Source organism: Bos grunniens, chromosome 5 (assembly GCF_055505025.1).
Source record: "Bos grunniens cultivar Pamir isolate PY7600 chromosome 5, Bosgru_T2T1.0, whole genome shotgun sequence".
NCBI classification, from domain to species: Eukaryota; Metazoa; Chordata; class Mammalia; order Artiodactyla; family Bovidae; genus Bos; species Bos grunniens.
Window position 1 is genome coordinate 119,997,667 of NC_141169.1, and position 22,334 is coordinate 120,020,000.

The 22,334-nt window shown below is 51.8% G+C and overlaps 1 pseudogene; it reads right to left on the bottom strand.

The window, feature by feature from the left end:
* Nucleotides 1–11,832: 11,832 nt before the first annotated feature.
* LOC147373280 (large ribosomal subunit protein eL38 pseudogene) lies at nt 11,833–21,163 on the bottom strand (annotated as a pseudogene).
* Between the last annotated feature and the right edge of the window lie 1,171 nt (nt 21,164–22,334).

Here is a 22,334-nt window from a genome sequence, read left to right on the forward strand (position 1 = left end):
CTCACAGACCAGGTTAGGTCCCCCTCAATGGAGCCTCACAAAGCTGTGAAGCTCTCCTGCGGACAGGACAGCCTCATGTCCACATTTGCTTGTGTGGTTATTTGAATAATGTCTACTCATCCTGCTATGCTGCAAACTCCATGAGAATAGAGATTGCATCCGTTTTTACACATTACTGCTTCCTTGTTGCCCGGTATGGGACCTGCCTAAACTAGAAATCCACCCACCCATCCATCCTCTCGTCCGGCTCTCCCCCTGTATCATTTCTCTCTCCTGCATTGCCCGTCACCCATCCAGATGACACAGGTATTGAGTTCTGTGCCCCGGTCACAGGTGCTCTACCTAGATTACCTCAGCTGACGCTCCCAACGAACTTTGAGGGGAGTGATGCCGGTTGTCACCAACCTGTCACGGGGGAACACACTGAGTCGGGGAAGTTGAGAACCTGGTCCACCAAGATGCTCTGGAGCTCCAAATATGTATGAAAGTGAAAGGCACTCAGTCGTGTCCAACTGTTTGCAACCCGATGGACTGTATAGTCCATGGAAATCTCCAGGCCAGAATAGAATGGATAGCCTTTCCCTTCTCCAGGGAATCTTCTCAACCCAGGGATGGAACCCTGGTCTCCGCGTTGCAGGCAGATTCTTTACCGGCTGAGCCAAGTCACCTCCGAAGCCCCTCCCTCCCCAGGAAGCCCTCTCTGAACTGGTGGCCCACATCCAAGCATCCTGACTTCTCTCCCCCGAGGGCTGTGCCCCAGCGTCTGTCCTGACAAGAACTGCAGCGGCTGCCCCTCGGGGTCCTGACTCTGCTCCTGTCTCAGACGTGGTGGGACGCCTGGCCACACGGTCGCCGAGCGGCTGTGGTGGGGATGGCGGTGCATCCTGACCTGCTGGCTGTCCTCTGCAAGCGTGTACATCTCTCAGCCTTCCTGAGCCCCACTGGTGGGACTGTTGCATGTGGGGGCGTGTATGCAGGGGAGTCAGGTGACCAGAGCGGGCTCTCGTGTCCTGTATGTCTCCTGGGGCCCATTGCAAGTCAGGAGAGGTGTTTGGGGGTGTAACATGGGCCTCTCCTCCAGGGAGATCAGTCTACTGGGGAGCGGACAAAAGACTCCGGGAGAATCAGACAGAGCAGGACTAGAAGGCAGGGCGGGGACCGTGGAGCAGAGCCTGCATCAGCTCCAAACATGGGGAACGCTTGTTCCTGAGCTGGCAGAGGCGGGGTGCCTTCCTGGGCTGTGGGCCCGAAGAGGTCGGGACACGGGTTCTTTCATCACCTGCTTTGTGCCGGGTGTTTGAAACCTACTGTCTCACTTAATCCTCCCCAGTTCTGCCTGGAGATGTTTCACAGATGCGCCGGTGGACAGAGGAGGCACCGCCAGCAGCGGCTGGCGTCGGGGCCCAGTTCCCCTGCCTCACAAGGCACCGTCTCACGGGGCGAAAACAGATCCTGGGAACAGAGGTGGGGAAGTTTCAACACGTGGTCCTGAAAGTGCCTGCGTCGCAGTGGATCTGAGGTCGCGGACAGAGGATCGGCTGCTGCCCATTAAAGGACATGGCTGTTTGGCCCAGGAATGTGGACGGCAGCTTGGGGGTGTCGGGGGCGGAGGCAAATGTCAGGAAGGGGTGGGCGGCTCATGGCGCTCTACTAGGGTGCCTGGAGGGGAGGGCTGAGCCAGGAGGACAACACAGTCGTGGGGCCGGGGCTGCGCCTTTTACCAGGGGTGCAAAGCCAAGCAATGAAGGGTTGGCATGATATAATTATTATAAAACTGTAGCTGCTGCATTAGGGGAAGAGGGAGCCCGCAAGGCACTGTATGAATTTTGAAAATCCGTGGCTCCCCCAAAGTAACAGATTCTGATGTATCTCCTGACACTTTCCCACCCTGTCCCATCGAGCAGACGCGGTCTGGGGTCCACGACCCCAGAACATTCCCACATGTGGACAGAGGCAGACAGAAGTGCAGAGACAGCCCGAGGAAAGTGAAGGCAGGAACTACTAGAGAAAAAGTCACGTGCGCCCCCAGTGACCCGGAGCCTGTTGTACAGAGTCAAGTAGTCAGAAAGAGAAAGACAAATACCGTTTATCAACACATGGGATCTGTAAAGATGGATCTGGTGAACCTGATTTCAGGGCAGCAATGGAGGTGTTATTGCACTCATTTCACATGCTGGCAAGGTCAGGCCCCAAATCCTCAAAGTCAGGCTTCAACAGTACATGAACTGAGAACTTCTGTATGTCTAAGCTGGATTTAGAAAAGGCAGAGGAACCAGGGGAAAAGTTGCCAACATCTGTTAGATCATTGAAAAAGCAAGAGAGTTCCAGAAAAAACTTCTACTTCTGCTTCGTTGACTATGCTAAAGCCTTTGACTGTGTGGATCACAACAAACTGTGGAAAATTCTTAAAGAGATGGGAATACCAGACCACCTGACCTGCCTCTTGAGAAACCTGTATGCAGGTCAGGAAGCAACAGTTAGAACTGGACATGGAACAACAGACTGGTTCCAAATAGGAAAGGGAGTACGTCAAGGCTGTATATTGTCACCCTGCTTATTTAACTTACGTGCAGGGTACATCATAAGAAATGCCGGGCTGGAAGAAGCACAAGCGGGAATCAAGATTGCTGGAAGGAATATTAACAACCTCAGATTATGCAGATGACACCACCCTTATGGCTGAAAGCAAAGAAGAACTAAAAGAGCCTCTTGATGAAAGTGAAAGAGGAGAGAAAAAGCTGGTTTAAAACTCAGCATTCAAAAAACTAAGATCATGGCATCCGGTCCCATCACTTCATGGCAAATAGATGGGGAAACAGTGGAAACAGTGAGAAACTTTATTTTCTTGGGGTTCAAAATTACTGCAAATGGTCACTGCAGATGGTGACACCATAAATTAAAAAACACTTGCTCCTTAGAAGAAAAGCTATGACCAACCTAGAAAGAAAGAAAGAAAAAGTGAAGTCCCTCACTCATGTCCAACTCTTTGCAACCCCATGGACTGTAGCCTACCATGCTCCTCTGTCCATGGGATTTTCCAGGCAATAGTCCTGGAGTAGATTGCCATTTCCTTCTCCAGGGGATCTTCCCAACCCAGGGATCGAACCTGGGTCTCCTGCATTGTAGACAGACGCTTTACCGTCTGAGCCAACCTAGACAGCATATTAAAAAGCAGAGACATTACTTTGCCGACAAAGGTCCATCTAGTCAAAGCTATGGTTTTTCCAGTGGTCATGTATGGATGTGAGAGTTGGATCATAAAGAAGGCTGAGCGCAGAAGAATTGATGCTTTTGAACTGTGGTGTTGGAGAAGACTCTTGGGAGTCCCTTGAACTGCAAGGAGATCAAACCAATCAATCCTAAAGGAGATCAGTCCTGAATATTCACTGGGAGCACTGATGCTGACGCTCCAATACTTTGGCCACCTGATGCAAAGAACTGACTCGTTGGAAAAGACCCTGATGCTGGGAAAGATTGAAGGTGGGAGAAGGGGACGACAGAGGATGAGATGGTTGGATGGCATCACCGACTCAACGGACATGAGTTTGAGCACACTCCGGGAGTTTGTGATGGACAGAGAGGCCTGGCGTGCTGTGGTTCATGGGGTCGCAGAGAGTCGGACACGACTGAGCGACTGAACAAGAACAAATGGAGATGCAGAGAACAGAGCTGTGGACACAGCGGGGGGAGGAGAGGGTGGACTGAATCAGGAGAGCAGCATGGAAAGCTATAGATTATGGCATGAAAAACAGATAGCCAGAGGGAATCTGCTATGAGGCGAGGAGCTCAAACCTGGAGCTCTGTGACAACCTAGAGGGGTGGGAGCTGGGAGGTGGGAGCTGGGAGGTGGGAGCTGGGAGGCAGGGGTGCGTGTGCATTCACAGCTGATTGGTGCTGGTGCACGGCAGAAACCAACACAACATTGTGAAGCAACTACCCTCCAATCAAAAGTAAATTTTAAAAAACTATTGAGAACAGAAACGCTGTGCTTCCGTGGAGGATGCCAGTGGAGGCAGAGGGGCCACTGAGGACTCACCATTTTCCAAGTGTTGCAGCTGAACAGGGGAGGGGTTTCTTCAGAGACAGAATAAATGCCAGGTAACTGGAGGAGTGGGGCTTCCCTGGTGGCTCAGACGGTAAAGAATCCGCCTGCGATGCAGGAGACCCAGGTTTCATCCCTGGCTCAGGAGCGTCCCTGGAGAAGGGTATGGCTACTGACTCCCGCATTCCTGCCTGGAGAATCCCGCAGACAGAGGAGCCTGGCGGGCTACAGTCCACAGAGTCACAGAGTCGGACATGACTGAAGGGCTAGCACTCTCACTTTCTCCGCTGAAGTTTAGTTAGAAATCTCACAGGAGGAAGGCTGCATCGCGGACCCCCACCTGAGTGCAGGTGCTCGTGTGAGGATCACCCTTCACCTCCCTCCCAACCCCGTCTACTCTAACATCAGCACAAACCTGCAGGGACCCAACCGCCCAACCATCTCCCAGAAGGAAAAGCAAACGGCTTCCGGTGAGCTGGGGTCAAGGAAAGTCCTGCTATACTGTCTGAGAACAAATCGTCCAGGGAGGCCTGACTTTCAGGAAGGATCAGAGGAGAAAAAAACGGTCTGGCAACTGCTTGAACTTACTGGCAAAAGAGGAAGAAGGAGGAGAAAGAAATTGGCAACATGAGAAAAGAAATACAGTAGAAACACTTATAAAAGCGAACTGGAGCAAAGAAGAGCCCACGCAGGGAAGCTTTCTGTGAATTAGTTAAAGGCTTAATTAGAACACTGTTTCCACAGGACATGAGCTCGAGATGAGATGATTAGAAAATTATAGGAAAATGATGAAGATTTCTGAGCTCGGAAGAAGAACCGAGACAGAAGTGCCACAATTTGCAAACCAGAATATTCATTAGAACTGCGATGAATAGAAAAGACGTGAGAAAATTAAGCTGTTGACAGAGGGCGTGGCTGAGATCTGTTTGGAGAGATCTGTGCTGAAAGGGCAGTTAGGTGGGGCTGAGCGCCTGGAGAGGCTAGCGGTCGGGGAACACATGTGGGCCATCCGCAATACCCGACGTGAAAAAAATGCCCTCGAAAATAAAACAGAAGAAAAATCTTCCCCTGAAGCACAGAACCGGCTCGTCCATCAGAAGGGAGCGCGCGCCACAGTGAGCTGACCCAGATCAGCCGAGAATAGGATGCCTCCTGGTGACCTTGTCACCCTCGGGGCGAGAAAGGACATTCCAGTTCCTGGGGGAGCACGTTAGCTCCAAGGACAGGGTGTGGTTTCTCTGTCTGCTTGGGGCACCTTCCAGGAAAAAGGCAGTGCGGTTCTTGGCCGGAAAAGTAAAGCTTCCCAGAACTGTAAAGGCAACCGCAGTCATTCTGAAATACACAATGGATTCTGCTTTCTGCTGGAAACACATACTTTGGGATGAAATCTCAGCAGGCGAGAGATGGGCTCCAACCGCAAGGGATGGACGAGCTGAGAGATTGCGGCTCAGACTCTGGGTCTCGCTGTCTGCTGGGCTGGGCACATCCCCTGCCCCGTGCCCTCCCGTGTAGGCACAGGAGCGAGCCTGCTGAGGGTCAGTGGGGAATGGGGTACAGTCGATCTAAAACCAAGTTTCTTTATATACGAAGACGGACATGTGAGAAAGGATTCTGTGTGCTCAAAGTGAATGAAGTCCCACCTAAACAGAAGCTCGGGAGATATGAATGTCTCGGGGAGGCATTTGGTCCAGCTGATGGCTGCTGCTGCTGCTGCTGCTGCTGCTAAGTCGCTTCAGTCGTGTCTGACTCTGTGCAACCCCATAGACGGCAGCCCACCAGGCTCCCCCGTCCCTGAGATTCTCCAGGCAAGAACGCTGGAGTAGGTTGCCATTTCCTTCTCCAATGCATGAAAGGGAAAGGGAAAGTGAAGTTGCTCAGTCGTGTCCGACTCTTAGCGACCCCTTGGACTGCAGCCCACCAGGCTCCTCCTCCATCCACGGGATTTTCCAGGCAAGAGTACTGGAGTGGGGTGCCATTGCCTTCTTCTAATGATGGCTGGGCCACAGCAAACAAGTCGATGGAGGAAGAATACTTGGTAAAAATGCCAGTGGTGTACGGATTAAAGTGTGCTTCCGTGTAGAGTGACGGTGAAACAAACTTGGCAATGACGGACCTTACGACAGTAGCGTAAGTGTCAGCGGCGTGACTCTACGAGCGGGGGAGGTGCTGGGGGTGACGGGGGCGGGGCTAACGGAGGGCGGGGCTAACGGAGGGCGGGGCTAACTTCCGCACCTTCCGGGGCAGATCCCACCAGCAGAGAGCATCTAACCCAGGTGCGCACCCACACACTCGCACACACTCAAATAGAACACCTCTCCAACCTGTCACTGTTTCTCGTATTAATAATTTTTTTCCTAAAAAATACCTTTGTGTGTACCCTGGAGGAGGGCGTGGCAACCTGCTCCTGAATTCTTGCCTGGAGAACCCCATGGGCAGAGGAGCCTGGCGGGCTACAGTCCACGGAGTCGTGAAGAATTGGATACGACTGAGGCGACTTAACACACGCAGCACAGCAACAGTGTTAAGATTAGAATCTTGAGAAAAACAAAGTTATAAATCACAAAATAAGAGAACAGAATATAACCAGTGTTGGAATAACGGCAGTAAGCGGGCGCTTTTGGTACAGTCTGTGTTTTAAGTTACAGAGGGAAAATGCCCTCATAAAACTCCAATAAATCACTTTGGCTTAATCACTAGAATATAAGCGAAATTTATAGTGTCATCTGTGAGGCACTGTTAGTTCCTCATCGCTGACAGTTCAGGAAAAAATGGCATTCTTTCAAGCTTGCCTAATTAATTTATTTTAAAATTAATAGTTATTAGTTTTCTATTTTTAAACATTTCCTTAAACCATTACTTTGCTTTCTCTGTTACTGTTCGCCTAACTTCAAAGGTGATTTTGGGTCTTTATTTTCTTTCATGGGCTCAGATGCCATCCTCTGTCTGGAAGGATCTGCAGATGACCAGCCTGCCTTTCCCACAGTCATTCCTGACATCAGGAGTGGGAGGCCTGGCCATGTGGGTCTGTTTCTAAAGCATCCGTGGAAAGAAGAACCAACCTCTGTCTGTCTGTCTCTGTTCCCAGGGGCTTGTGGGCACCATGTGGCTGAGTCCTCCGAGCCCTGCTAGGAGATGCTGCTAGAAGTCCATTCTACCGACAGGAAGTGGGGTCCCAAGACAAAAGTCTCCATGGTTACTGGAAAGTGAAAGTTTAATCGTTCAGTTGTGTCTGACTCTTTGGGACCCCATGGACTAGCCCACCAGGCTTCTCTGTCCATGGAATTTTCCAGGCAAGAATACTGGAGTGGGTTGCCATTTCCTCCTCCAGGGGATCTTCCTGACCCAGGGATTGAACTCAGGTCTCTTGCATTGCAGGTGGATTCCTTACCACCTGAGCCTTCAGGGAAGCCCATAGTTACTGGATGCCAGCTCCAAACCCAGTAGGTCCATTGTAAAAGTCAGAACCATCTAAGTCTCCAGACACCAAGAGTCCACTCTGTAGAGATGGACGCAGAAACTCAGACAACCACCATGGCTATTTTATAGAAGCTGCTGGAGAAATCGCTGTCAGGTAAAGATCATCAGCGTATGACCTGGGCTCTCACCGCAGTTGAATTAAGCCCAAACCGCGAGCCAGGCGTGGCCCAGCCCTTCTGCCTCCCCGGCTGGAGGACCTGCGCAACTATGAAGGGACACGTCCTGCTCCCTGAGCCCCTGGTGGTTCTCTACTCACCCCAGATCACTTGGCCAGCTCTGAGGAAGAGGAGTTCCTTCCCTCTTCCACGGGCTGCGACTTCTACTTCCTTCCGTGGGCTGAGACGGGCAGAGCATGGGGTCCTTTCTGGGTTGGAGCTTGTAAGAGCTGGTGTGCAGAGCAGCAATAGGCAGACCTTATCTGAGGCCAGGAAAGTGGGGCCCGGGTGTGCAGACAAGACCCTGGGAAGGCCAAGGCTGCGTAAGTGCGGGGGCAGCATGTTCACCCCCAAAACTGTGGCTCCGCAGGCCCAGGTCACAGTGGGCAGTCACAGCGGGCACCCCTGAACCTGGCTCTGCAGGCCCAGGTCGCAGTGGGCAGTCATGGCGGCACCCCTGAGCCTGGCTCCGCAGGCCCAGGTCGTGGTGGGCAGTCACAGTGGCACCCCTGAGCCTAGCTCTGCAGGTGCACGTCGCGGCGGGCAGTCACGGCGGGCACCAGGGTCTGTGAGGCACGTGTCCTCCTATTCCTTCCATCCAGCTGACCATGAGCTTCGATGCCGGTGCCACGAGGTTGGAGCACAAAGCTTCCATCGTGGAGGCAGCCCAAGCTGGATTTGCAGTTGTGTGGGGCCCTCCTCCTGGAGGAGCCCCCTGTCTGACATTCCCGGGGCTCAGACAGCACCTGCAGGGTCGGCTTGCAGACTGTCTGGGGTGCCTGCTCCTCTGTGTCCAAGGCCTCAAAGGAAGCTCCCTCCGTGTCCTTCCCGGAGACGGGAGACGATTGGGACAGGTCACCCGTCCCTTTGTCACCTGGGTGCGTCAGAAGCTGTGGGGTCTGAATGTGAGAGCTGAGGGCCCCCGTGAATCTGACGCCACGGGCCCTGCCCCGCCCGGGAGACCCACGCCGTCTGAGGGGACCGGGCTACCAGCCAACTGTATAATTTAAAATTTTCTGCTGGTCACACTCAGCGAGGGAAAACAGGTGAAATATTTATATTTTAATCATCTCTTTCATTTAATCTAATTATCCAATTATCATTTCAACTCCAATTATCCAATATTATCATTTCAATATGTACCCAATTTAAAAACTGATGCATGGTCTAGTCCAGCCTTTTTGCAGTGTCTCTGAACTCGGGGTGCGTTTCCCCTTTGGAGCACACGCCTCGATCTAGACTCTCCTGGGTCTAGGTGCACAGGCTGCATCCCCTGCAGAGGCAGCCTGGCCGGGATGCGCCCGGGGTCTCGGGAGAGAGAGAGCTGCCCAGCAGCCCCTGGCAGCCAACCCCCCCGGTCAGCAGCACTGGACTTTGATTCTGAGACCAGGGGTGATTTCCCTGGAAGATGCTTGGGAGGCGTGGGCGCCCCATTAGGAAGCAGGCGGGTTTGTCCTCCCTCCCAGGAGACCAGCCCTGCCCCGGGAAGCCCCACCAGGACACAGAAAGCAGAGTGGATGGGGGCATCCTGGAAAGGAGGGGGGACTTGCTGAGACCACAGGAACCAACTCACAGGAAACGGCAACTGCATTTCATCCCACTGACGTCGAAGCCAGAACTTCCCTGGCAAAAAGGGAAGGCTTAAACTTTAGAAAGTAAACATTTATTAGTTCAACCACTATCAGACTGTATCCACGTGTGCCCCACAGAAGAGATTCAGACCCAATGAGACTGGTACCTGCCCTTGAGAAGTTCCCATTCTACTTGGGGGACAGCTGTGTATGCAGAGGAATAATTAAGGACTCTGTGAGGTGGGTGTTGAGGATAAAGTAGGAGTTCACAAAAGGAATGTTGGGCAATAAGTCTTTCCAGGAAGCAGGATCAACTTGCAACTTCAAGTGCATTGAAAGGACAGAGCATTTTGGACAAGTGGACATAAGCGTTCCTGGGAGGCAGGAAGGAAGGGCTGGAGGGAGAAGGCACCTAAGAATTAATGCCTTCAAACTGTGGTGTTGGAGAAGACTCTTGAAAGTCCCTTGGACTGCAAGGAGATACAACCAGGCCATCCTAAAGGAAATCAGTCGTGAATATTTCTTGGAATGACCGATGCTGAAGCTGAACAAACTCCGGGAGATGGTGAAGAATAGGAAAACCTGGCGTGCTGCAGTCCATGGGTTCACAAAGAGAATGACATGACTGAGCAACTGGACAACCTTCCATAGATCTGAGGTTTTATGTAGGATTGCCCTGCACTCCTTTATGGGGCTATACTCCAGCCTACTTTGCAGATAGTCAAGGCCAGGTGACTGGGTTCTGGCCAATAAAGTGGTAACAGGAGTGTAGTGTAGGATTATGGAAAGTCGCTTTCTTCTGGGAAAGTTAATGTGATGGGTGGAGCACCAGCAGTCATATTGGACCCTGAGGCAAATATAAGGATCAGCATCTTTTCCTGCTCCCAGTACATGCATTTCTGCCGACTGTATCTCTAGGTCTAAAATTGCTGAGTCATGGGCTGGCCCTAACTGTAGCCTTTGTGGGCTTTATTATTTATTTTTAAGGTCTTTGTCCCAATTTGCAATCTCGTCGATCCTGTAGGAAAGGTCTCTTTGCTGCTTAGCCTTACTCAGCATTTTCTGTCTTTCTCATTTCAGCACCTGCTGGACATTTCCTGTGGCTGAGAACTTTTCGAGTGGTCATCAGCCATCAGTCCCCACTTCTACCTTATGCCGGGGGCCCATCCACATCCAGACCTGACTGATGTGTCCTCTCTTCCTGCCTCAGCTGCCCATTCCTCTGTCCAGCCACTCGGCTTTTGTCCATTAAATTATTTGTGTAACTTTTTCATGAGTCATAACACCCCTGAGGCAAGTTGCCTGTGCTGGCAGTTCATTTATTAGAGTTGACTAGAGTTTATAAGAGTTGTGCCGATTTCATGTGTATTTTGGAATGATTTTGAACCATTTTGTAGAATCTCATCTCCAAATAAGCCACATGAAATTTTGAATGAGACCATGTTGGATGTATTTTATACACTTTAATGAAATCTTTAAAAAACCTTCAAAAGATCTTGTGTGTTCTTTGTTGGACTAGTTTATCTAAAATGGGTTGTCATTTTAGTAAATTATACTTCTTTTTAGGATCAACATTGTAGTTGGGTATTGCTCCCACTGAGGTCCACAGCTAAGTGATGCTAAGTTGACCTTGCATCTGAGAAGCCTTCCAAGTCCTTTGATTAGTGCCAGGCTTTCATCTCTGTTTCTGTTTGGATTTCTATGTATATGATCATCTCTTTATAAGAAGCACTTTACTTCACACCCATCTGTCCACTGCCAAGTTCTCTGATGCCACAAGCAGTGGTTATGCTAATGAGCAAACTTTCTCTTTAGTCTGATTTAACTGGAAATCCATTTTCAATTTCTTTTAAGCATAGTATTTACCATAGGTTTTTATTATACGGTCTTAAACCAAGAGAGTTCCCTTTAGTTACTGATCTTCTGATAGATTTAGTTTTTCTGATAATCTTCTGATAGATTTTTTTTTTTTTAACCTGAGCAGTGTTGGGTTTTCTTACCCTAAACATTTTTCTACATCTCTCCTTGTAGTCACATAAATCTTACCTTTTAATCCATTTAATTGTGGAATCTCATGGTTAGATTTTCTAGTCTTGAGACATGCTCACATTCAGAGGGAAAATCATAATCATATTGGATAGTTTTTTCCAACATGGACATGAATTTCAGTAACAACTTGTTTATGACTTTTGCATCTATGGTTATAAATAAAACAGGCTTAAAATTGTATTACCTCACAATGCAATTGTCCAGTCTGGAAACCAAGTGAAGCTCCAAAGCTGGTTATTAGCTTATTTTCCTGGGAAGGGTGACGATGCCCTTCACCGCGGCTGTTACCACTGACTGCCACGCAGGCCTGGAGCCTCCCCTTGGGGTGACTTTAGTGACCCCTCTCCTAGTCAAATCTTCCTTTCTCCTTGTTCAAGTTTGGCATTTTCAGATTTTCCAAAAATATATATATTTTGTCTGTGTTTTCCAACTCATTAACACAGAGCTTTTTGGAGAAATAGCATGTTACCTGCTTTGTGCTTTTTTTTTTTTTGAGAATTTAAAATATTTTAATACAGTTCAAATCAGTGAGCATGGTTCATTTCAGCTCCTTCTCTGCCAAACCGGGCGGCAGGGACCGCGTCCACGTCTCCGCCTTCTCTTTGTCTGTGATGACCAAGGTGTAAAGGCATCTGCTGCTTCGAGCTTTAAACTTCACATCATCCTTACTTTTCTTGATCTTGACAGATCTGGCATGCTTTCGCCCGGCTGTGAGCAGAAGGCTCTTGATTTCCTCAGTTTTGCGTGGCGTGGTGACAAGGTGCGGCGAGCAGGAACTTCAAGCAGCGAGAAGCGAGAACGGAAAAGCTCCTTGTGATGTTCGTAGTCACCGCCTCTTGTTCTGAATTTTGTTGCTTCTCTCCTTTTTCTCACCTTAGTCTTGACCAAAGTTTCCTGCTTTATAAGTACCTGCAGACATCCAGCCTTTGCTTTTTCCTCTTACTGGGCTCAGTGCTGCTGCTGGCTGGGCTTTGTCTTATTATTCCCTTCTTTCCTTTAAGGCAAAGGAAGGGAGGGACACTTGCTTTGTTTTCTCCTAACCTCCTGACTTGAAGACTTAGCTTCTGTTCCCCCGGTCTGCATATTAACTTATTTGTTTTAATTTTATTTGTTTATTTTTGGTTGAGCTGGGTCTTTGTTGCTGCCCTTGTCCTTTCTCGAGTTACGGCGAGCAGGGGCCGCTCTCGAGTCGCAGCGAGTGGGCATCTCACTGCGGGGCATCTCTTGCTGAGGAGCACGGCTCTAGGGCACCGGGCTCCAGTCGTTTCAGCCCCCAGGCTCCAGAACGCAGGCTCCGTACTTGTGTCCACGGGCTCAGCTGCTCCACAGCACGTGGGATCCTCCTGAATCAGGGGCTGAACCTGTGTCTCCTGCACTGGCAGGCAGATTCTTCATCATGGAGCCACCAGGAAGCCCCTTGATAACTATATTTAAAATCAAATTCCTAATTATGCTTTAGCCATGCCCCAGAAGGGAATGCAAAGTTTCATTAGAAATTCTTTGTAATTTCAACCTGATTGTGTTTTTACCCACATTTACTGAGTTCCATGGAGAAAGAAATGGCACCCCACTCCAGTGTTCTTGCCTGGAGAATCCCGTGGACAGAGGAACCCGGAGGGCTACAGTCTGTGGGGTCGCAAGACTCAGGCACAGCTTTGTGACTAAAAACTACCACTACTAAAATTCACACTGGAGAAAGAGCTCGCAACCCCGTCAGTCTTCTCGGCTGGAGAGTTCCATGGACAGAGGAGCCTGACGAGCTGCAGTCCATGGGGCCGCAGAGAGCCGGACACAGCTGAGTGACTGACACACACACACACTGTCTCACACACTCACACACTCACACTCACACACACTCACATACTCTCACACACACACACACTCACACTCACACACACTCACACACACTCACATACACTCACACACTCACACACTCACACACTCACTCACACTCACACACTCTCTCACACACTCACACACACTCTCACACTCACATACTCTCACACACTCACACACTCACACACACACTCACGTACTCTCTCACACACACACACTCACACACACTTACACACTGTCACACACTCACATACTCACACTCACACACACACTCACATACTCTCACACACACACTCACACTCACACACACTCACATACTCTCACTCACACACTCACACTCACATACTCTCACACACACTCACACTCACACTCTCTCTCACACACACACACTCTCACACTCACTCTCACACACTCACGTACTCTCTCACACACACACACTCACACACACTCACACACTCTCACACACTCACATACTCACACTCACACACACACTCACACACTTACACACTCACATACTCACACTCACAATCACACTCACACACACTCACACACACACACTCACACTCTCTCACACACTCTCTTACACATTCACACTCACACACACTCACACTCACATACACACACACTCACACACACTCACACACACTCACACACACTCACACACACTCACACTCACACTGACACACACTCACACACACACACACAGAGTTCCATGTTGTTTAGGTTTCAATGATACTTCAAAATCAATAGTTTCTGATTTTATTATTCTTTGGCCAAAAGGATAATCTGCACAGTACGGGTTCTTCGGCATCTGGGCAGTTCTTCTGTGGTCTGATCGTTGCTAATGCTTGCACACGTGCTGTTTCTGGTGTGTCCAGAGGGATCTGTCGTCTGCGTGTCTTGGTGTAAAATGGTACGTGTGTCTTCCACTGTGCGCCCTCTAATCGGATCATTTAAATCCTCTGTGTATTCAGTAGTGTCTTTCTACTGGTTGTATCAATTACCGGGCCAGCCCCTTGTCGTTATGGATTCTGAGTCTCCTGTTCTGTTCTGTGTGGTCACAAACGTGGCCCTGCTGTGCAGACCATGTCCAGCTTTCACCTGTTTTGTTTCCCTGTGAAATCACTTTCACCGCTTACTGTATTATACTGAAAATGCTCCACACTTAGTGAAAGGCTGCAAGAACAGTACAGTCAATACACATACACCATTTACCTGGATTTGCCAGGGGCTGCGTTACTGTTATCTCTGTTGTAGTGAACTCTGCTGCAGTTACTGTTTTTATTATTAATACGGCTTTTAAGGCCAGTATCGGGACCATAATTTTTCACCTGAAATGCCCCAGTGATGTCGCTGGAGGAGGACCTTTGTCACCGACACAGCCCTGTCACACCAGACAGCCCACGGTCGGCCTCCACTGACTCTTGGCACCTGTGGGCTCTGCCTGGCACAGTCTGCCTGGGAGCTCGCGCTCAGGTGAGTGACTGCTGGACGATGGAGCTAATAATGTGTCACCTGGACCGGTTCGATCAGGCTTCCTGGGGCCAGTTCCCTGAACACACACTCAGCTGCTCACAGACACATACCCACCTGCATACAGATCCACAGACACACACACCTGCACACATCTGTACACGGTGACACACACCTGCACACAGACACACTCACCTGCACACAGGTACACACATCTGCACAGATTCACACAAAACCTGCACCAACAGCATGTCTCTCACAGACACATACACACACACACACACGTACGCACCCTCCATCCGCAAACACTGTCCAGGGAGACATGCGGATGGACACGGACCCTGACCCAGCATGTTCCCCGCTGACGCCAGCTCCGCCTTGCGCTTCTTTTGGGCTCTGCCTGCTCCTGGCCCCCCTCTGGGGAAGGGACAGGAGGAGGAAGGATTGTTAGGAGCCCATCACTTACTTATCCTCTGCTGTCAACCCTTCATCCCAGCAAGGGTGCTCCAAGCATCAACTTACGGGAAACTTCAGCTCCTACCCCCTGAGCACCTGCCTGCCTGGAGCATTGCTGGGGAGCCAGCTGAGCCGCCTGCCGCCGCCCCCACCAGAGCAAGCTCCCTTGCCAAAGCTGGGGGTGACACACCCCCAGAGCGGGGCCTCGGGGCTCCCATCCGCGCTCCTGTTCCTCCACCAGCCGTCACGGAGAAGGGGCAGGTGGAGAAGACGCTCAGCCAAGACCTGCTTCCAGAGATTCAGCCTGGGGACACTGCAGCAGCTCTGCTGGTTTTAAACATTTCATTTGCAAATAACTCCGCATTTAATTATGCCAGATTAAAGATACATACTTTGCAGATTTACAGAGTCATTGTCAATGCTGCGGAAACCACACTCAGAATCAAACCCACGTTGGCATTCTCAGCCTGGAGATTCACGTACAAACACCAGGAGCTTATTTGATCATCTCAGCCTGGAAATGTAGCTGGTGGTCTCGGGGACCAGCTGGCATGGCTGGCTGGGGGGACAGGAGCCCAGTGTGTGTCCCCTCCTGGCTCCCTGGGCTGGGTCCCTGCTGCGGCTTCGCCCCTGCTGGCAACTCGCTTCACTGCCTCCTGGGCGGGGAGAGGCTGGGGATGGTGCGCCCACCTGCCCTGCCAGTCTCCCTCCTCCTCCTCCTCTTCATCCTCTTTTTTTGTAATTAAGACTTTACTTTTTAGAGCAATTTTAGGTTTAAGACAAAATCGAGTGGGAGGTGCACACAATTCCCATGTTCGCCTCCACCTGCATGCCCAGCCTCCCCCACTATCCCACTAACATCTGCCTCCAGATGGGATATTTCTTACAACTGGTGAGCCTCCACTGACATGTCTTCATCACCCAAAGCCCATGGCTTACATCACAGTTCACTCCTGGTGTTGGACGTCCTGTGGATTTGGACGAATGCATACCGACATTATGCAGAACTGGAACCTACAAGCAGTCTCCTTGCTCTAAACCCTCCCTTCCTCTCTAATGCTGGTCCAGGAGCAAGCTGGGGGTCCTGGGAGGAGAAGGAGTGTGTGTCCCGACCCCTTCCAGGAAGGGATCCGCTTTCCGAGGGGGTTGCTGCATGGAGAGTCAGTGTCTTCTCTGCTTTGCAGACGAGGAGACTGGGGGTCAGAGTGGAGCCTGGACTTGGTCTGGCAGCTCTTCTGTCCAGGTTGGTTCAAGCCTACCTGTGGTTTCAGACCATGAATTTTAAATCACTGTAATTAGGCCCAAACATACCTTTATTAATCAAAATAGGAACCGTTATAATCAACACATTCTTGCCAAGAAGAAGTAAGTTTGTTTATTCCTGTAGTGTACAAATCCGTGCCTGGAGACCTGATGAACTCTAGGAAAGCATCGTCTGCCTCCTGCTGGTCGCGGAAGTGTTTTCCCTGCAAAAAGTGGTCGCGATGCTTGAAGAAGTGGTAGTCGGTTGGCGGGAGGTCCTGTGAATATGGTGGATGAGGCAGAACTTCGCAGCCCGATTCGCTCAGCTTCTGAAGCGTTGGCTGTGCCACGTGGGGCAGGCACTGTCGTGGGAAAGGACTGCGCCCCGCTGCTGATGAATGCCTGCTGCAGGCATCGCAGGTTTCAGTGCATCTCATCGGTTTACTGAGCGCACTTCTCAGATGTAATGTTTCCCTGGGATTCAGAGAGCTGTAGGGGATGAGATGGGCAGCAGACCACCAAACGGTGACCATGGCCTTTTTTGGTGCAAGTTTGGCTTTGGGAAGCGCTTTGGAGCTTCTTCTCCATCCAACCACTGAGCTGGTTGCCACCAGTTGCCATAAAATCCACATTTTGTTGCACATCAGGATCCGATCGAGCAATGTTTTTTTTGGTGTTTTGTAGAGTAAGAGAAGACGATACTTCAAAACGATGATGTTTTGGTTTTTGGTCGGCTCACGAGGCACCCACTTTGCTTTCTCACCTTTTCAACGTGCTTCAAATGCCCGGAGACCAGAGTGGCCAGCTTCTCGTGCAGTTGTAGGAGAATCAGCCTCGACGTTGGCTCTCAGTTGGCCGTTGTCCGCTTCCAACGGCCAGCCACTGCGCTCCTTGCCAAGACTCTCATCTCCTTCGCCAAACTTCCTGACCCACCCCTGCACTGGCAGCTCCTGGGCCAAGCGCGTTGCTGATGTTGCGAGTTCTCTCTGCTGCTCTACAACCCATTTTGAACCTGAATAAGAAAATTGCTCAAATTTGCTTTTGGTCTAACATCTTTTCCATGGTCTAAAATAAATATACACAGTAAGTAATAAGTCACTAGCAAAAAAGCATAAGGCGAGAAATGTGTATTCAAATGATGTATAACGTAAGCACATTTATTTAAGAAGCCCCACGGGCTCCAGGTCCGTCTGGAAGGCCCGAGGAGCGGGGGCGGGACTCGGGGGCGGGGCGGGGCGGGGCGCCTGCCCGCCTCTGCCTCCTTTCTCAGGATGTGTCCTCGTTCCCACCGGGCGCCACCGCCCCTAGTGCTCGTGGGGCCCGGAAGGGTCTCACCTTCTCTCTGCCTCCTCACGCCCGCCAAGCCCTGGGCCCTTGTCCCCTGTGTTCGGAACGCTGGTCCTGCACCCAGACACAGATGAGCTCGGGTCCAGCCCCTCCATCTCCTGGCTGCACAAGCTCGAGCAGCAGTCAAGCATCTGTGAGTGCGGGCTGTTCCTCAGGACAGTGGAGGCAGGGTGAGGACAGGGTCAGGATGAGGGAGATGGGAGGGGGCTTCTGTGGGTCGGCCCAGGTCCCAGGCCAGCAGCATACACCTGCTCAGTGGGGGTTATCGGCCTCCCCGCTCCCCAAACTGACCGCGGTGTCCCCTGCTGCCTCTGTAAGCCATAGATTTTACAGATTCTTAAAAGTTAAGGTTTTATAATGTGTTGTAAGGTAAGGGATTCTGTCTTACGCTTCTCAACAATCTTCTAGCAAAGGGTGATGATCATTTATTTCCCATCCTCCATCTATCCACCCATCCGTCCATCCATCCATCATCCATCCATCCATCCAGCCATTCACCCAACCATCCACCTGTCCACCCATCCTCCCACTCATCCATCCATCAGTCCACCCACACATCCACTTGTCCATCCACTCATCCATCATCTATCCATCCATCCACCAATTCACCCATACACCCGTCCATCCTCCCATCCATCCACTCATCCATTCATCAACCCATCCATCCATTATCCATCATCTCTTCATCCATCCAATCATCCATCCATCTATCCACCCATCCATCCCTCCACCCACACATCCACTTATCCATCCACTCATCCATCATCTCTCCATCCATCCTCCCATCCATCCTCCCGTCCATCCACTCATCCATTCATCAACCCATCCATCCACTTGTCCATCTTCTATCCACCCACTCATCCATCCATTCACTCATCCATCCACCTACGCATCCACTCATCCATCTTCTGTCCACTCACCTGTCCATCCACTCATCTGTCATCTGTCCATCCTTCCTTCTACCAACTCACCCCTCCCTCTTCCAGCACTGACTCTACTGAAGGGACATCTGCATGTCCGCGCAGCCCCCATGCCAGTCAGAGGAAGCCTCTGTGTGTGTAAGGCCTTCCTCTCCCCATCCAGGCACGTGCTCTAATGATGAAGGCCCCTCCAGCCTCCTCTAAGGCTGAACCAGCACTCTGGCCAGCAGGACGGCTCTCAGCTGTGGCTGCTCCTGAAGCCCCATGCGTGTGGGAAGGAGGTGGACACCCAGGCTCCACCTGTCCGTCCTGACATCAGTCAGTGGTGATGTCAGTCACAGCCCTTGGGGGATCCTGCCACGTAGCCAGTGGGAGGACCACTGACCCAGGGAGGACCGGGGACTCTGCGCTGAGGTCATCCAGAGCAGGTCCGGCGGGCGCCTGAGCATCCACTCAGCACAGCAAACATGGCCCCCAGAGGCCTGCTTCTGTTCTCAGCCTGTTCGGATTTAAGGCCCCATGTTGGGGCAGCCCAGTGAGTGGGGTGGGAATCAGCAATTGCCCGGTGAATGAATACATACGATGGATGTGTTTCCCGCCCCCTCTTGCCCTGCCCGCCCCCGGGAGCTGTTGTCGTTGGCACGGTGAATGGTGCTGGCAGTACCGAGTGAATGATACGGTGCTGGCCCTGAGGGAAGCAGGACATCCCGCCCGCCGCTGGAGTCAGGGAGCCGCGAGTCGACTCCGGGAAGGTGACCGCTCCCGGCCGGCCTGCCAGCCCCGAGGCCTCATTTCCACGCGCTGATCCCATAAGCAAATAGTTTGCTTGCGTTCATTGAGGGTAATTTTTCACACTTCACAGTAGCTGCTCAGTTTGCCTCCAGATTCTGCTGACTCTACTAGGAATTTGCACAATGAAATAATGGAAAAAACTACAATAACCAGCGAAGCCAAACCAAAAACCTCATTCAATCAAGCTCTCGGAGCAGAGCGGGCTAATGGGCCCTGGTCAGTCTCTCCCCCGATGCCCCCAGCTGTGGTTTGTGCCCCTTGGAGGCCACGGACTGCCCGTGCCTCCCCTTCCCGTTGCAGACTCTGCACCGCTGTCTTTACACCCCGCTCCTTTGCGGGTCTGGCTTTGACGCCGCTTGTGCTTCTGAGCCTTGAGGCTAGATATCCTGTGCAGCGGGGCCTCTGATCCAGGTTGAGGAGTGCAGACCTGCCAGGGAGGAGGCATGGGGCAGCCGGTGCAGCGGCAGGCATGGCCGCGGGGAGCTCTGAGACGAGAGAAAAGATCTGGGGGCTCAGGCGGTTTTCTGGGGTGAGGGGTGGCCTCCATTGTTGGGACAGAGAGGGAAGGGGAGAAAGGAAGGGGCATTTTCTACTCTCAAAACAGAGGCTGGGCGCACATCTGCTTGTAGGGGCCCACACCTGCTGGTAAGGTGGGCTCGGTGGTGGCCCCAGAAGATATGCCCAGGTCCTAGCCCTCGAGAACGTTGAATGTGATGTGATTTGGGTAAAGGGTCTTCACAGGTGTAATTAAGCATCAGGCTGAGATCACCCGGGATTTAGGGTAGGCCCTAAATCCAATGAGAGGCGTCTTTATAAGGGGCAAAAAAGGGAGATTTTGAGACTCAGACACGCAGCAGGGAGGGGGCCACATGAAAACAGAGGAAGAGACAGGCGAGGCGGCCGCAAGTCCGGGGCCCCTGGAGCTGCCAGCAGCCTCAAGAGAACCCGGTGAGAAATGAGCATTTCCGTCGTATCAGTAAACAAGGATGTCACAGTCATCGGTGATTCCTGCCCTTCAGGGCGCTCAGGAAGGAGAAAGTTACCTGTGCTCTAACAGCCACGGGTTGGCACCCACTCCTTACGGTGAGCCCAAGGGCGCCTGGGATGTGAACAAACCCAGGATGCTGGCTCCGAGAGCGGAGGTGCGTGTGAAAGCGCTAATTTCAGGGCGCCCAGACCCTCGTGTCCCCCATTCAAAGAGAAGGGCTACATTCCTTAACTTGAAGTTCGTGGTTTCCTCTAACTAACAATAATCCCTCGATGTTCAGACTACCTGCCCTCTGTGTATAACTTCTGTGTGACCCACTCTTACCCCCGCCACCCCCCAGTCTCCTAAGAGCAACTTCTCAAGCTTACTTTGAGATTACTCTCCTGGGCTTGAAGTCCAAAAATTCCCACCAAATAAAACACAACTCTCAACCTTCAGGTTGTGACTGTTTTTTAAATCAACACAAGGAAGGGTCCTGGCCCAGGGCCAGGAGGGAGCATGGCCTTGTGGGCACGTTGCTTCCAGACTCTGGACCCCTGACCGTGAGAGGATGAACCCCGAAAGCCCCCAGTTCACGGACATTTGTGTGTCAGCTGGAGGAGCTCCGACACGGAAGGTCAGTCATCACCAGGCGTGGGCTCCCCGCCCCACAGGTGTCACCTCGGGTCAGCCTGAGTTGTCCCCCTGCCCCAGAGCTACGCTGAGACTTAGAATCGCCAAGGCCCAAGGCCAGGTGGGAAGGAAGGATGTGCAGCCCTTAGGCTCCCGTTTATGGAGTGTTCACTTACCAAGCTGGAGCACTGAGTGGGTCCCATGTTGTCCTTGAGATGATCTACCCAAGGTCACAGGCAGGGGCGGGGCCAGCAGTGGGGGCGGAGCTGAGCATGGCCGGAGCCCCACGAGCACGGGGCGGTGAGGAGGACACAGGAGCGCTGAAGGCCCCTGGGGGGAGTGCAGGGGCTGATCTGGTGGGGGGACGAGTGGTGGAGGGAGGACAGGGCAGCCGGGTGGGGCAGCCCTCCTCTGCTGTGGGGGCTCTGAAGGTGGTCCCTGCGGAGCAGTGGGTCAGGACGGGGGAGGGTGTGGGCTGCGGGCCCCCAGGCTCAACTTTGTCACCTGGGCAGAGCCAGACACAGTATCATGGGGATCCTGCTGATTGCTTTTTAAATGTGTGTTCAACATGTACTAATTGGGTGTGGGAACAGCCATCAATCTAATAATAACCATTATGTAATTTTCTCTTTTGTTCAAAGTCAAGAATTTTTTTTTTAGATTTCACATGACCAGAAGTGCCAATATTTTCCCATTTCGTGGCTCTCTTTGATTCCGCTGTTCCCATGACTCCGCGTGGGTGGTCACCACCCCCCACAGGTGCACGGACACACGTACACCCTGGGAACTGTCTCGTTTGTATCTGAAAGTTCTCTCCTCTTGTCCAGTTCTTGTATCTGCAAGGTTGTTTGTTTTTTTTTTTTTTCCTTTGTCATTTTAGGAAAAGTTTATGATCCTTCAGCTTCCCTGGTGGCTCAGCTGGTAAAGGACCTGCCTGCCAATGCAGGAGAGCCAGGAGACGTGGGTCTGATCTCTGAGTCGGGAAGACCCCCCTGAAGGAGGAAATGGCAACACACTCCAGTATTCCTGCTGGAGAATCCCATGGACAGAGGGGCCTCGCGGGCTACAGTCCATGGGGTCACAAATCCCGTGGGCACAGGAACCAGGTGGGCGCAGTCCGTGGGGTCACAGAGAGTCAGGACACGACCGAGGGGTTAAGCACACGTGACCCTTCATTTGCTCTGCTCACTTTCTCTCGAGTGGTGTCTTAGGAGGCATAGCGATGGTTCTGACATGGATGCAGAGGAACCTCTTTCTCCTGATAAAACCATGACGACTAGAAGGCTCTCCAAGTGCCCATGGGCTCCCACACCTCCAGGGCACTGGGGCGCGGGGCCAATTCTTACCAAATGAAGGGCATCAGAAGGACAGGGC